The sequence below is a fragment of the Xyrauchen texanus genome, chromosome 20, assembly GCF_025860055.1.
Source record: "Xyrauchen texanus isolate HMW12.3.18 chromosome 20, RBS_HiC_50CHRs, whole genome shotgun sequence".
Lineage (NCBI taxonomy): Eukaryota > Metazoa > Chordata > Actinopteri > Cypriniformes > Catostomidae > Xyrauchen > Xyrauchen texanus.
In genome coordinates this window covers 42145614-42163212 of record NC_068295.1, presented here as the reverse complement: position 1 = coordinate 42163212, position 17599 = coordinate 42145614, and the positions used below count along the sequence as shown (strand labels likewise).

The 17599-nt window shown below is 43.3% G+C and overlaps 1 long non-coding RNA gene across 1 annotated transcript; it reads right to left on the bottom strand.

Moving 5' to 3' along the window:
* Positions 1-2045: 2045 nt before the first annotated feature.
* LOC127660481 (uncharacterized) lies at positions 2046-17202 on the bottom strand. Its single transcript, XR_007972651.1, has 3 exons — positions 17125-17202; positions 7344-7542; positions 2046-2178 (listed from the first exon to the last, which is right to left on the bottom strand). It is a non-coding gene; the product is annotated as an uncharacterized LOC127660481 (long non-coding RNA).
* Positions 17203-17599: the final 397 nt, after the last annotated feature.

The following is a 17599-nucleotide window of genomic DNA, read 5'->3' as shown; positions in this document are numbered from 1 at the left end:
GGTTACCCTAGCAACCAAATAACAAATCACATATCTCTGGCATCACAACATCGTAGAGACTTCCTGGTTGACTGATTTTACTCTGGATAGCAAGGAGACTTGATAAGTATCACTATGGTAACTGCCTAGCAACCACATGGGGTTACCCTAGCAACCGAGTAACAAATCACATATCTCTGCACCACAAAACAGTACAGATTTTTGGGTTGAATTATTTCACTCAGGATGGAAAGGAGCCATGTATTGTATTACCTTGCTAACTGCATAGCAACCACATGGGCTTACCCTAGCAACCTAGTAACAAATCACATATTTCTGCACCAGAAAATTATACAGACTTCTGGGTTGATTTATTTATGACCACAATTTCTGTTCTTTTCAAGCAGGCTATTTGACGAGTTTTGCCACGGCAAGCACCACTCACATTTTCTTCAGGAAATGTACCTATCTAGTTATTTTTATTTTTATTTTTATTATATCTCTTAACAAAACTTCGGCACCTAACTCGTCCCGCACCGTTTGGCGTAGACCCACGAATGAGGTATCAAATCGAACGGCCTATTGAGGACACGTGTGCTATGACTTTTATAAGCGATCGGGGGTACGGTATTTGCCCCAGGGGCAAAAAAGCGGCCTAAAAAATCCCATAGACTTAACATTGCGGCAAACTTTGACGAGTCACAGCTCCGAGCGAGGATTTCGCAGAAACAAGTGATTTGCCACATTTGAAGAGGCTGGCAGACTCTGTAAGAGCATACCTCAATATGGGGTAAAAGTTGCACCCCTGGGGGCAGGAGCTGCCCAAAGTTGCAGGAGCTGCCCCAATTGACTTACTATGGTGAAGGACGTACTATGGTGAAGGACGGCCCATGAAATGAAAATGCATAGGGATTTTGTATTGAACATAGCTCTGGATCACAGTGTCATAGAGACAAGGGGGTGGGCTCATTTTACTCAGATGACCAATCAGTCTCTCAGGATCATTGTGAAGCTATCAAGCCACGCCCTAGCAACCATTTAGAGCACCTTACCAACAAGTCCCATAGACTTCTAATGAAAGAGATCAAAGGGATATCTCCAGATAGAACTGTCATAGAAACACAAGGGTGGTCTCGTTTGACTCTGGGCAGCAAACAGCCAATCATGAATCACCTCAACACTTCCTAGCCCCTCCCTAGCAACCATTGTCGAGCAACTTAGCAACCAAAATCCATAGAGGGATATCTTCCATTCTGAATGTCACAGAGGCATGGGAGTTGGTTTATATCATTCATACTGACAAGCAGCCTTTGGAGTTTCATGATTGGCAGCTGCCAAGCCACTCCCTAGCAACTAAACAGAGTACCCTAGCAACCGTTTAGCAATAACTATATCTCTGCACCAGAAAATCAGAGAGACTTCTGGGTTGATTTATTTCAATCAGGATGGCAAGGAGACTTCATAAGTATCACTATGGTAACTGCCTAGCAACCAGATGGGGTTACCCTAGCAACACGAGTAACAAATCACATATCTTTGCAACAGAAAACAGTAGAGACTTCCGGGTTGACTTATTTCACTCAGGATGGCAAGGAGACTTGATTAGTATCACTATGGTAACTGCCTAGCAACCAGATGGGGTTACCCTAGCAACCGAGTAACAAATCACATATCTCTGCATCAGAAAAACGTAGAGACTTCTGGGTTGGTTTATTTCACTCAGGATGGCAAGGAGACTTCATAAGTATCACTATGGTAACTGCCTAGCACCAAGGAGGGGTTACCCTAGCAACCAAGTAACAAATCACATATCTCTGGAACAGAACATCGTAGAGACTTCCTGGTTGACTGATTTTACTCAGGATAGCAAGGACACTTGACAAATATCACTATGGTAACTGCCTAGCAACCAGATGGGGGTACCCTAGCAACCGAGTAAAAAATCACATATCTCAGCAGTTATAAAATGCTATTTGAGCTGAGTTTTGCCACTGGCAAGCACCACTCACATTTTCTTCAGGAAATGTACATTCTAGCTATTTTTATTAGTGGTGCTTGCAAAGCATCACTATTGTAATCTCACATACTTATTATACTTTTTATTTTTATTTTTATTATATCTCTTAACAAAACTTCGGCACCTAACTCGTCCCGCACCGTTTGGCGTAGACCCACGAATGAGGTATCAAATCGAACGGCCTATTGAGGACACGTGTGCTATGACTTTTATAAGCGATCGGAGTGCGGTATTTGCCCCAGGGGCAAAAAGCGGCCGAAAAATCCCATAGACTTAACATTGAGACAAACTTTGACGCGTCACAGCTCCAAGCGAGGATTTCGTAGAAACGTGTGATTTGCCACATTTGAAGAGGCTGGCAGGCTCTGTAAGAGCATACCTCAATATGGGGTAAAAGTTGCACCCCTGGGGGCAGGAGCTGCCCAAAAATGCCCCAATTGACTTATAATGGTGTAGGACGGCCCATGAAATGAAAAGGCATAGGGATTTGTATTGAACATAGCTCTGGATCACAGTGTCATAGAGACGAGGGGGTGGGCTCATTTTACTCAGACAACCAATCAGTCTCTCTGGATCATTGTGAAGCTATCAAGCCACGCCCTAGCAACCATTAAGAGCACCTTAGCAACAAGTCCCATAGACTTCTATTGAAAAAGATCAAAGGGATATCTCCGGATAGAAGTGTCATAGAAACACAAGGGTGGTCTCGTTTGACTCGGGACAGCAAACAGCCAATCATGCATCACTTCAACACTTCCTAGCCCCTCCCTAGCAACCATTGTCGAGCACCTTAACAACCAAAATCCATAGAGGGATATCTTCCATTCTGAATGTCACAGAGGCATGGGAGTTGGTTTATATCATTCATACTGACAAGCAGCCTTTGGAGATTCATGATTGGCAGCTGCCAAGCCACTCCCTAGCAACTACACAGAGTACCCTAGCAACCGTTTAGCAGTAACTATATCTCTGCACCAGAAAATCAGAGAGACTTCTGGGTTGATTTATTTCAATCAGGATGGCAAGGAGACTTGATAAGTATCACTATGGTAACTGCCTAGCAACCAGATGGGGTTACCCTAGCAACCGAGTAACAAATCACATATCTCTGCATCAGAAAAACGTAGAGACTTCCGGGTTGACTTATTTCAATCAGGATGGCAAGGACACTTCATTAGTATCACTATGGTAACTGCCTAGCAACCAGATGGGCTTACCCTAGCAACCGAGTAACAAATCACATATCTCTGCATCACAAAAACATAGAGACTTCGGGTTGACTTATTTCAATCAGGATGGCAAGGAGACTTCATTAGTATCACTATGGTAACTGCCTAGCAACCAGATGGGCTTACCCTAGCAACCGAGTAACAAATCACATATCTCTGCATCAGAAAAGCGTAGAGACTTCCGGGTTGACTTATTTCAATCAGGATGGCAAGGACACTTGATTAGTATCACTATGGTATCTGCCTAGCAACCAGATGGGGTTACCCTAGCAACCGAGTAACAAATCACATATCTCTGCATCACAAAAACATAGAGACTTCCGGGTTGACTTATTTCAATCAGGATGGCAAGGAGACTTCATTAGTATCACTATGGTAACTGCCTAGCAACCAGATGGGCTTACCCTAGCAACCGAGTAACAAATCACATATCTCTGCATCAGAAAACGTAGAGACTTCCGGGTTGACTTATTTCAATCAGGATGGCAAGGACACTTGATTAGTATCACTATGGTAACTGCCTAGCAACCAGATGGGGTTACCCTAGCAACCGAGTAACAAATCACATATCTCTGCATCACAAAAACATAGAGACTTCCGGGTTGATTTATTTTAATCAGGATGGCAAGGAGACTTGATTAGTATCACTATGGTAACTGCCTAGCAACCAGATGGGGTTACCCTAGCAACCGAGCAACAAATCACATATCTCTGCACCAGAAAACACTACAGACTTCCGGGTTGACTTATTTCACTCAGGATGGAAAGGAGCCATGTATTGTATTACCTTGGTAACTGCATAGCAACCACATGGGCTTACCCTAGCAACCGAGTAACAAATCACATATTTCTGCACCAGAAAATCGTACAGACTTCTGGGTTGATTTATTTATGACCACAATTTCTGTTCTTTTCAAGTTACAACATGCTGTTTGACGAGTTTTGCCACGGCAAGCACCACTCACATTTTCTTCAGGAAATGTACCCATCTAGTTAGTGGTGCTTGCAAAGCATCACTATTGTAATCTCACATACTTATTTTTATTTTTATTTTTCTTCTTTTTATTATTATTCTATCTCCGTACAAAACTTCGGCACCTAACTCGTCCCGCACCGTTTGGCGTAGACCCACAAATGAGGTGTCAAATCGAACGGCCTATTGAGGACACGTGTGCTATGACTTTTATAAGCGATCGGAGTGCGGTATTTGCCCCAGGGGCAAAAAAGCGGCCGAAAAATCCCATAGACTTAACATTGTGACAAACTTTGAGGCGTCACAGCTCCGAGCGAGGATTTCACAGAAACGTGTGATTTGCCACATTTGAAGAGGCTGGCAGGCTCTGTAAGAGCATACCTCAATATGGGGTAAAAGTTGCACCCCTGGGGGGCAGGAGCTGCCCAAAAATGCCCCAATTGACTTATAATGGTGTAGGGCGGCCCATGAAATGAAAAGGCATAGGGATTTGTATTGAACATAGCTCTGGATCACAGTGTCATAGAGACCAGGGGTGGGCTCATTTTACTCAGACGACCAATCAGTCTCTCAGGATCATTGTGAAGCTATCAAGCCACGCCCTAGCAACCATTAAGAGCACCTTAGCAACAAGTCCCATAGACTTCTATTGAAACAGATCAAAGGGATATCTCCGGATAGAAGTGTCATAGAAACACAAGGGTGGTCTCGTTTGACTCGGGACAGCAAACAGCCAATCATGCATCAAATCAACACTTCCTAGCCCCTCCCTAGCAACCATTGTCGAGCACCTTAACAACCAAAATCCATAGAGGGATATCTTCCATTCTGAATGTCACAGAGGCATGGGAGTTGGTTTATATCATTCATACTGACAAGCAGCCTTTGGAGATTCATGATTGGCAGCTGCCAAGCCACTCCTAGCAACTAAACAGAGTACCCTAGCAACCGTTTAGCAGTAACTATATCTCTGCACCACAAAATCAGAGAGACTTCTGGGTTGATTTATTTCAATCAGGATGGCAAGGAGACTTGATTAGTATCACTATGGTAACTGCCTAGCAACCAGATGGGGTTACCCTAGCAACCGAGTAACAAATCACATATCTCTGCATCAGAAAAGCGTAGAGACTTCCGGGTTGACTTATTTCAATCAGGATGGAAAGGACACTTCATTAGTATCACTATGGTAACTGCCTAGCAACCAGATGGGCTTACCCTAGCAACCGAGTAACAAATCACATATCTCTGCATCACAAAAACATAGAGACTTCGGGTTGACTTATTTCAATCAGGATGGCAAGGACACTTCATTAGTATCACTATGGTAACTGCCTAGCAACCAGATGAGCTTACCCTAGCAACCGAGTAACAAATCACATATCTCTGCATCAGAAAAACGTAGAGACTTCCGGGTTGACTTATTTCAATCAGGATGGCAAGGACACTTGATTAGTATCACTATGGTATCTGCCTAGCAACCAGATGGGCTTACCCTAGCAACCGAGTAACAAATCACATATCTCTGCATCACAAAAACATAGAGACTTCGGGTTGACTTATTTCAATCAGGATGGCAAGGAGACTTGATAAGTATCACTATGTTAACTGCCTAGCAACCAGATGGGGTTACCCTAGCAACCGAGAAACAAATCACATATCTCGGCACCAGAAAAGAGTACAGACTTCGGGTTGATTTATTTCAATCAGGATGGCAAGGACACTTGATTACTATCACTATGGTAACTGCCTAGCAACCAGATGGGGTTACCCTAGCAACCGAGAAACAAATCACATATCTCGGCACCAGAAAAGAGTACAGACTTCCGGGTTGATTTATTTCAATCAGGATGGCAAGGAGACTTGATTAGTATCACTATGGTAACTGCCTAGCAACCAGATGGGGTTACCCTAGCAACCGAGTAACAAATCACATATCTCTGCATCAGAAAAACGTAGAGACTTCCGGGTTGACTTATTTCAATCAGGATGGCAAGGAGACTTGATTAGTATCACTATGGTAACTGCCTAGCAACCAGATGGGGTTACCCTAGCAACCGAGTAACAAATCACATATCTCTGCATCAGAAAAACGTAGAGACTTCCGGGTTGACTTATTTCAATCAGGATGGCAAGGACACTTGATTAGTATCACTATGGTAACTGCCTAGCAACCAGATGGGGTTACCCTAGCAACCGAGTAACAAATCACATATCTCTGCATCAGAAAAACATAGAGACTTCGGGTTGACTTATTTCAATCAGGATGGCAAGGACACTTGATTAGTATCACTGTGGTAACTGCCTAGCAACCAGATGGGGTTACCCTAGCAACCGAGTAACAAATCACATATCTCTGCATCAGAAAAACGTAGAGACTTCCGGGTTGACTTATTTCAATCAGGATGGCAAGGACACTTGATTAGTATCACTATGGTAACTGCCTAGCAACCAGATGGGCTTACCCTAGCAACCGAGTAACAAATCACATATCTCTGCATCAGAAAAACGTAGAGACTTCTGGGTTGGTTTATTTCACTCAGGATGGCAAGGAGACTTGATAAGTATCACTATGGTAACTGCCTAGCAACAAGGAGGGGTTACCCTAGCAACCAAATAACAAATCACATATCTCTGGATCACAACATCGTAGAGACTTCCTGGTTGACTGATTTTACTCTGGATAGCAAGGAGACTTGATAAGTATCACTATGGTAACTGCCTAGCAACCACATGGGGTTACCCTAGCAACCGAGTAACAAATCACATATCTCTGCACCAGAAAACAGTACAGATTTTTGGGTTGAATTATTTCACTCAGGATGGAAAGGAGCCATGTATTGTATTACCTTGCTAACTGCATAGCAACCACATGGGCTTACCCTAGCAACCTAGTAACAAATCACATATTTCTGCACCAGAAAATTATACAGACTTCTGGGTTGATTTATTTATGACCACAATTTCTGTTCTTTTCAAGCAGGCTATTTGACGAGTTTTGCCACGGCAAGCACCACTCACATTTTCTTCAGGAAATGTACCTATCTAGTTTTATTTTTATTATATCTCTTAACAAAACTTCGGCACCTAACTCGTCCCGCACCGTTTGGCGTAGACCCACGAATGAGGTGTCAAATCGAACGACCTATTGAGGACACGTGTGCTATGACTTTTATAAGCGATCGGGGGTACGGTATTTGCCCCAGGGGCAAAAAAGCGGCCGAAAAATCCCATAGACTTAACATTGAGACAAACTTTGACGCGTCACAGCTCCAAGCGAGGATTTCGTAGAAACGTGTGATTTGCCACATTTGAAGAGGCTGGCAGGCTCTGTAAAAGCATACCTCAATATGGGGTAAAAGTTGCACCCCTGGGGGCAGGAGCTGCCCAAAAATGCCCCAATTGACTTATAATGGTGTAGGACGGCCCATGAAATGAAAAGGCATAGGGATTTGTATTGAACATAGCTCTGGATCACAGTGTCATAGAGACGAGGGGTGGGCTCATTTTACTCAGACGACCAATCGGTCTCTCAGGATCATTGTGAAGCTATCAAGCCACGCCCTAGCAACCATTAAGAGCACCTTAGCAACAAGTCCCATAGACTTCTATTGAAACAGATCAAAGGGATATCTCCGGATAGAAGTGTCATAGAAACACAAGGGTGGTCTCGTTTGACTCGGGACAGCAAACAGCCAATCATGCATCACCTCAACACTTCCTAGCCCCTCCCTAGCAACCATTGTTGAGAACCTTAACAACAAAAATCCATAGAGGGATATCTTCCATTCTGAATGTCACAGAGGCATGGGAGTTGGTTTATATCATTCATACTGACAAGCAGCCTTTGGAGATTCATGATTGGCAGCTGCCAAGCCACTCCCTAGCAACTAAACAGAGTACCCTAGCAACCGTTTAGCAGTAACTATATCTCTGCACCAGAAAATCAGAGAGACTTCTGGGTTGATTTATTTCAATCAGGATGGCAAGGAGACTTGATAAGTATCACTATTTTAACTGCCTAGCAACCAGATGGGGTTACCCTAGCAACCGAGTAACAAATCACATATCTCTGCATCAGAAAACGTAGAGACTTCCGGGTTGACTTATTTCAATCAGGATGGCAAGGACACTTGATTAGTATCACTATGGTATCTGCCTAGCAACCAGATGGGCTTACCCTAGCAACCGAGTAACAAATCACATATCTCTGCATCACAAAAACATAGAGACTTCCGGGTTGACTTATTTCAATCAGGATGGCAAGGAGACTTGATAAGTATCACTATGTTAACTGCCTAGCAACCAGATGGGGTTACCCTAGCAACCGAGTAACAAATCACATATCTCTGCATCAGAAAAGCGTAGAGACTTCCGGGTTGACTTATTTCAATCAGGATGGCAAGGACACTTCATTAGTATCACTATGGTAACTGCCTAGCAACCACATGAGCTTACCCTAGCAACCGAGTAACAAATCACATATCTCTGCATCAGAAAAGCGTAGAGACTTCCGGGTTGACTTATTTCAATCAGGATGGCAAGGACACTTGATTAGTATCACTATGATTACTGCCTAGCAACCAGATGGGGTTACCCTAGCAACCGAGTAACAAATCACATATCTCTGCACCAGAAAATAGTACTGACTTCCGGGTTGATTTATTTCACTCAGGATGGCAAGGACACTTCATTACTATCACTATGGTAACTGCCTAGCAACCAGATGGGGTTACCCTAGCAACCGAGAAACAAATCACATATCTCGGCACCAGAAAAGAGTACAGACTTCCAGGTTGATTTATTTCAACCAGGATGGCAAGGACACTTCATTAGTATCAATATGGTAACTGCCTAGCAACCACATGGGGTTACCCTAGCAACCGAGTAACAAATCACATATCTCTGCATCAGAAAAGCGTAGATACTTCTGGGTTGACTTATTTCAATCAGGATGGCAAGGACACTTGATTACTATCACTATGGTAACTGCCTAGCAACCAGATGGGGTTACCCTAGCAACCGAGTAACAAATCACATATCTCTGCACCAGAAAATAGTACTGACTTCCGGGTTGATTTATTTCACTCAGGATCGCAAGGACACTTGATTACTATCACTATGGTAACTGCCTAGCAACCAGATGGGGTTACCCTAGCAACCGAGAAACAAATCACATATCTCGGCACCAGAAAAGAGTACAGACTTCCGGGTTGATTTATTTCACTCAGGATCGCAAGGACACTTGATTACTATCACTATGGTAACTGCCTAGCAACCAGATGGGGTTACCCTAGCAACCGAGAAACAAATCACATATCTCGGCACCAGAAAAGAGTACAGACTTCCGGGTTGATTTATTTCAACCAGGATGGCAAGGACACTTCATTAGTATCAATATGGTAACTGCCTAGCAACCAGATGGGGTTACCCTAGCAACCGAGTAACAAATCACATATCTCTGCACCAGAAAACACTACAGACTTCCGGGTTGACTTATTTCACTCAGGATGGAAAGGAGCCATGTATTGTATTACCTTGGTAACTGCATAGCAACCACATGGGCTTACCCTAGTAACCGAGTAAAAAATCACATATTTCTGCACCAGAAAATCATACAGACTTCTGGGCTGATTTATTTATGACCATAATTTTTTTTCTTTTCAAGTTACAACATGCTGTTTGACGAGTTTTGCCACGGCAAGCACCACTCACATTTTCTTCAGGAAATGTACCTATCTAGTTATTATTATAATAATAATAATTATTCTTCCACACAAAAGTTCGGCGCGAAACTTGTCCCGCAGCTTTTGTCACACACCCCTGAGTGAGGCGTCAAATTATGCGGCCTATTGAGGAGAGGTGTGGAATGACTTTTATAAGCGATCGGGGGTACAGTATTTGCCCCAGGGGCAAAAAAGCGGCCGTAAAAATCACATAGACTTAACATTGCGACAAACTTTGACGGGTCACAGCTCTGAGCGAGAATTTCGCAGAAATGTATGATTTGCCACATTTGAAGAGGCTGGCAGGCTCTGTAAGAGCATACCTCAATATGGGGTAAAAGTTGCACCCCTGGGGGGCAGGAGCTGCCCAAATTTGCCCCATTGACTTACAATGGTGTAGGACGGCCCATGAAATGACATTGCATAGGGATATTTTATTGAACATAGCTCTGGATCACAGTGTCATAGAGACAAGGGGGTGGGCTCATTTCACTCACACGACCAATCAGTCTCTCGGGATCATTGTGAAGCTATCAAGCCACGCCCTAGCAACAATTTAAGGCACCTTAGCAACAAGTCCTATAGACTTCTAATGAAAGACATCAAAGAGATATCTCCGGATAGAAGTGTCATAGAAACACAAGGGTGGTCTCGTTTTACTCGGGACAACAAACAGCCAATCATGAATCACCTCAACACTTCCTAGCCCCTCCCTAGCAACCATTGTCGGGCACCTTAGCAACCAAAATCCATAGCAGGATATCTTCTATTCTGAATGTCACAGAGGCATGGGAGTTGGTTTATATCATTCATACTGACAAGCAGCCTTTAGAGTTTCATGATTGGCAGCTGCCAAGCCACTCCCTAGCAACTAAACAGAGTACCCTAGCAACCGTTTAGCAATAAATATATCTCTGCACCAGAAAATCAGAGAGACTTCTGGGTTGATTTATTTCAATCAGGATGGCAAGGAGACTTCATAAGTATCACTATAGTAACTGCCTAGCAACCACATGGGGTTACCCTAGCAACAGAGTAACAAATCACATATCTCTGCATCAGAAAAACGTAGAGACTTCCGGGTTGACTTATTTCAATCAGGATGGCAAGGATACTTCATTAGTATCACTATGGTAACTGCCTAGCAACCAGATGGGGTTACCCTAGCAACCGAGTAACAAATCACATATCTCTGCATCACAAAAACGTAGAGACTTCCGGGTTGACTTATTTCAATCAGGATGGCAAGGAGACTTGATTAGTATCACTATGGTAACTGTCTAGCAACCAGATGGGGTTACCCTAGCAACCGAGTAACAAATCACATATCTCTGCATCAGAAAAATGTAGAGACTTCCGGGTTGACTTATTTCAATCAGGATGGCAAGGAGACTTGATTAGTATCACTATGGTAACTGCCTAGCAACCAGATGGGGTTACCCTAGCAACCGAGTAACAAATCACATATCTCAGCACCACAAAATCGTAGAGACTTCTGGGTTGATTTATTTCAATCAGGATGGCAAGGAGACTTCATAAGTATCACTATGGTAACTGCCTAGCAACAAGGAGGGGTTACCCTAGCAACCAAGTAACAAATCGCATATCTCTGGATCAGAACATCATAGAGACTTCCGGGTTGACTGATTTTACTCAGGATAGCAAGGAGACTTGATAAATATCACTACGGTAACTGCCTAGCACCCCGATTGGGGTACCCTAGCAACCGAGTAAAAAAACACATATCTCAGCAGTTATAAAATGCTATTTGACGAGTTTCGCCACGGCAAGCACCACTCACATTTTCTTCAGGAAATGTACATTCTAGTTATTATTATAATAATAATAATTATTCTTCCACACAAAAGTTCGGCGCGTAACTTGTCCCGCAGCTTTTGTCACACACCCCTGAGTGAGGCGTCAAATTATGCGGCCTATTGAGGAGAGGTGTGGAATGACTTTTATAAGCGATCAGGGGTACAGTATTTGCCCCAGGGGCAAAAAAGCGGCCGTAAAAATCCCATAGACTTAACATTGCGACAAACTTTGACGGGTCACAGCTCTGAGCGAGAATTTCGCAGAAATGTGTGATTTGCCACATTTGAAGAGGCTGGCAGGCTCTGTAAGAGCATACCTCAATATGGGGTAAAAGTTGCACCCCTGGGGGGCAGGAGCTGCCCAAAGTTGCCCCATTGACTTACAATGGTGTAGGACGGCCCATGAAATGACATTGCATAGGGATATTGTATTGAACATAGCTCTGGATCACAGTGTCATAGAGACAAGGGGGCGGGCTCATTTCACTCACACGACCAATCAGTCTCTCGGGATCATTGTGAAGCTATCAAGCCACGCCCTAGCAACAATTTAAGGCACCTTAGCAACAAGTCCTATAGACTTCTAATGAAAGACATCAAAGAGATATCTCCGGATAGAAGTGTCATAGAAACACAAGGGTGGTCTCGTTTTACTCGGGACAACAAACAGCCAATCATGAATCACCTCAACACTTCCTAGCCCCTCCCTAGCAACCATTGTCGGGCACCTTAGCAACCAAAATCCATAGCGGGATATCTTCCATTCTGAATGTCACAGAGGCATGGGAGTTGGTTTATATCATTCATACTGACAAGCAGCCTTTAGAGTTTCATGATTGGCAGCTGCCAAGCCACTCCCTAGCAACTAAACAGAGTACCCTAGCAACCGTTTAGCAATAAATATACAGTGAGGAAAATAAGTATTTGAACACCCTGCTATTTTGCAAGTTCTCCCACTTGGAAATCATGGGGGGGTCTGAAATTGTCATCGTAGGTGCATGTCCACTTTGAGAGACATAATAAAAAAAAAAATCCAGAAATCACAATATATGATTTTTTAACTATTTATTTGTATGATACAGCTGCAAATAAGTATTTGAACACCTGTCTATCAGCTAGAATTCTGACCCTCAAAGACCTTTTAGTCTGCCTTTAAAATGTCCACCTCCACTCCATTTATTATCCTAAATTATTGCACCTGTTTGAGGTCGTTAGCTGCATAAAGACACCTGTCCACCCCATACAATCAGTAAGAATCCAACTACTAACATGGCCAAGACCAAAGAGCTGTCCAAAGACACTAGAGACAAAATTGTACACCTCCATAAGGCTGGAAAGGGCTACGGGAAATTGCCAAGCAGCTTGGTGAAAAAAGGTCCACTGTTGGAGTAATCATTAGAAAATGGAAGAAGCTAAACATGACTGTCAATCTCCCTCGGACTGGGGCTCCATGCAAGATCTCACCTCGTGGGGTCTCAATGATCCTAAGAAAGGTGAGAAATCAGCCCAGAACTACACGGGAGGAGCTGGTCAATGACCTGAAAAGAGCTGGGACCACCGTTTCCAAGGTTACTGTTGGTAATACACTAAGGCGTCATGGTTTGAAATCATGCATGGCACGGAAGGTACCCCTGCTTAAACCAGCACATGTCAAGGCCCGTCTTAACTTTGCCAATGACCATTTGGATGATCCAGAGGAGTCATGGGAGAAAGTCATGTGGTCAGATGAGACCAAAATATTACTTTTTGGTCATAATTCCACTAACCGTGTTTGGAGGAAGAAGAATGATGAGTACCATCCCAAGAACACCATCCCTACTGTGAAGCAGGGGGGTGGTAGCATCATGCTTTGGGGGTGTTTTTCTGCACATGGGACAGGGCGACTGCACTGTATTAAGGAGAGGATGACCGGGGCCATGTATTGCGTGATTTTGGGGAACAACCTCCTTTCCTCAGTTAGAGCATTGAAGATGGGTCGAGGCTGGGTCTTCTAACATGACAATGACCCGAAGCACACAGCCAGGATAACCAAGGAGTGGCTCTGTAAGAAGCATATCAAGGTTCTGGCGTGGCCTAGCCAGTCTCCAGGCCTAAACCCAATAGAGAATCTTTGGAGGGAGCTCAAACTCCGTGTTTCTCAGCGACAGCCCAGAAACCTGACTGATCTAGAGAAGATCTGTGTGGAGGAGTGGGCCAAAATCCCTCCTGCAGTGTGTGCAAACCTGGTGAAAAACTACAGGAAACGTTTGACCTCTGTAATTGCAAACAAAGGCTACTGTACCAAATATTAACATTGATTTTCTCAGGTGTTCAAATACTTATTTGCAGCTGTATCATACAAATAAATAGTTAAAAAATTATACATTGTGATTTCTGGATTTTTTTTTTAGATTATGTCTCTCACAGTGGACATGCACCTACGATGACAATTTCAGACCCCTCCATGATTTCTAAGTGGGAGAACTTGCAAAATAGCAGGGTGTTCAAATACTTATTTTCCTCACTGTATCTCTGCACCAGAAAATCAGAGAGACTTCTGGGTTGATTTATTTCAATCAGGATGGCAAGGAGACTTGATAAGTATCACTATAGTAACTGCCTAGCAACCACATGGGGTTACCCTAGCAACAGAGTAACAAATCACATATCTCTGCATCAGAAAAACGTAGAGACTTCCGGGTTGACTTATTTCAATCAGGATGGCAAGGATACTTCATTAGTATCACTATGGTAACTGCCTAGCAACCAGATGGGGTTACCCTAGCAACCGAGTAACAAATCACATATCTCTGCATCAGAAAAGCGTAGAGACTTCGGGTTGACTTATTTCAATCAGGATGGCAAGGAGACTTAATTAGTATCACTATGGTAACTGCCTAGCAACCAGATGGGGTTACCCTAGCAACCGAGTAACAAATCACATATCTCTGCATCACAAAAACGTAGAGACTTCCGTGTTGACTTATTTCAATCAGGATGGCAAGGAGACTTGATTAGTATCACTATGGTTACTGTCTAGCAACCAGATGGGGTTACCCTAGCAACCGAGTAACAAATCACATATCTCTGCATCAGAAAAATGTAGAGACTTCCGGGTTGACTTATTTCAATCAGGATGGCAAGGAGACTTGATTAGTATCACTATGGTAACTGCCTAGCAACCAGATGGGGTTACCCTAGCAACCGAGTAACAAATCACATATCTCAGCACCAGAAAATAGTACAGACTTCTGGGTTGATTTATTTCACTCAGGATGGCAAGGACACTTGATTACTATCAATATGGTAACTGCCTAGCAACTAGATTGGGTTACCCTAGCAACCGAGTAACAAATCACATATCTCTGCACCAGAAAATAGTACAGACTTCCGGGTTGACTTATCTCAATCAGGATGGCAAGGAGACTTGATTACTATCACTATGTTAACTGCCTAGCAACCAGATGGGGTTACCCTAGCAACCGAGTAACAAATCACATATCTTTGCACCAGAAAACAGTAGAGACTTCCGGGTTGACTTATTTCACTCCGGATGGCAAGGAGACTTGATTACTATCACTATGTTAACTGCCTAGAAACCAGATGGGGTTACCCTAGCAACCGAGTAACAAATCACATATCTTTGCACCAGAAAACAGTAGAGACTTCCGGGTTGACTTATTTCACTCCGGATGGCAAGGAGACTTGATTACTATCACTATGTTAACTGCCTAGCAACCAGATGGGGTTACCCTTGCAACCGACTAACAAATCACATATTTCTGCACCAGAAAATCGTACAGATTTCTGGGTTGGTTTATTTCAATCAGGATGGCAAAGACACTTGATTAGAATCACTATGGTAACTGCCTAGCAACAAGGAGGGGTTACCCTAGCAACCAAATAACAAATCACATATCTCTGGATCAGAACATCGTAGAGACTTCCTGGTTGACTGATTTTACTCAGGATAGCAAGGAGACTTGATAAATATCACTATGGTAACTGCCTAGCAACCAGATGGGGGTACCCTAGCAACCGAGTAAAAAAAACATATCTCAGCAGTTATAAAATGCTATTTGACGAGTTTTGCCATGGCAAGCACCACTCACATTTTCTTCAGGAAATGTACATTCTAGTTATTATTATTCTTCTTACTCTGAAATTTCTATATCTAACTCCTCTTAGAGCTTTAACTCCACATACTCCAAACTCGGCTCAGACACTCAAACTGTTCTGACTCGAGTTGCTACATCTTTCCTAACTGATCGGACTTACGGTTTTCCTAAAAATGATGATCAAACTCGGAAAAAACTCCCATTGACTTAACATTGTGGAATGTTCAGAAATTTAAATCTCAACTGACATTTTCACACACACAGACAAAAAGGGCCTGTCAGCCCTGCATCTCTCCCTCTCTCTCTCCCTCAGAGGATTTATTTTATCAAGCAGCCAAAAAGTAATGACCTAAAATCTTCATAACCACATGCTAAAACATGCTATGGTAACTGCATAGCAACCAGATGGGGTTACCCTAGCAACCGAGTAACAAATCACATATCTCTGCACCACAAAATTGTAGAGACTTCTGGGTTGATTTATTTAAATCAGGATGGCAAGAGGACTTGATAAGTATCACTATGGTATCTGCCTAACAACCAGATGGGGTTACCCTAGCAACCGAGTAACAAATCACATATCTCTGCACCAGAAAATCATAGAGACTTCTGGGTTGATTTATTTCAATCAGGATGGCAAGGAGACTTGATAAGTATCACTATGGTAACTGCCTAGCAAACAGATGGGGTTACCCTAGCAACCGAGTAACAAATCACATATCTCTGCATCAGAAAAACGTAGAGACTTCTGGGTTGGTTTATTTCAATCAGGATGGCAAGAAGACTTGATAAGTATTACTATGGTATCTGCCTAACAACCAGATGGGGTTACCCTAGCAACCGAGTAAAAAAACACATATCTCAGCAGTTATAAAATGCTATTTGACGAGTTTTGCCACGGAAGCACCACTCACATTTTCTTCAGGAAATGTACCCATCTAGTTAGTGGTGCTTGCAAAGCATCACTATTGTAATCTCACATACTTATTTTTATTTTTATTTTTATATCTCCGTACAAAACTTCGGCACCTAACTCGTCCCGCACCGTTTGGCGTAGACCCACGAATGAGGTGTCAAATCGAACGGCCTATTGATGACACGTGTGCTATGACTTTTATAAGCAATCGGGGGTATGGTATTTGCCCCAGGGGCAAAAAAGCGGCCGAAAAATCCCATAGACTTAACATTGCGACAAACTTTGACGCGTCACAGCTCCGATCGAGGATTTCACAGAAACGTGTGATTTGCCACATTTGAAGAGGCTGGCAGGCTCTGTAAGAGCATACCTCAATATGGGGTAAAAGTTGCACCCCTGGGGGGCAGGAGCTGCCCAAAAATGCCCCAATTGACTTATAATGGTGTAGGGCGACCCATGAAATGAAATGGCATAGGGATATTGTATTGAAAATAGCTCTGGATCACAGTGTCATAGAGACGAGGGGGCGGGCTCATTTTACTCAGACGACCAATCAGTCTCTCAGGATCATTGTGAAGCTATCAAGCCACGCCCTAGCAACCATTTAGAATACCTTAGCAACAAGTCCCATAGACTTCTATTGAAACAGATCAAAGGGATATCTCCGGATAGTAGTGTCATAGAAACACAAGTGTGGTCTCGTTTGACTCGGGACAGCAAACAGCCAATCATGAATCACCTCAACACTTCCTAGCCCCTCCCTAGCAACCATTGTCGAGCACCTTAGCAACCAAAATCCATAGAGGGATATCTTCCATTCTGAATGTCACAGAGGCATGGGAGTT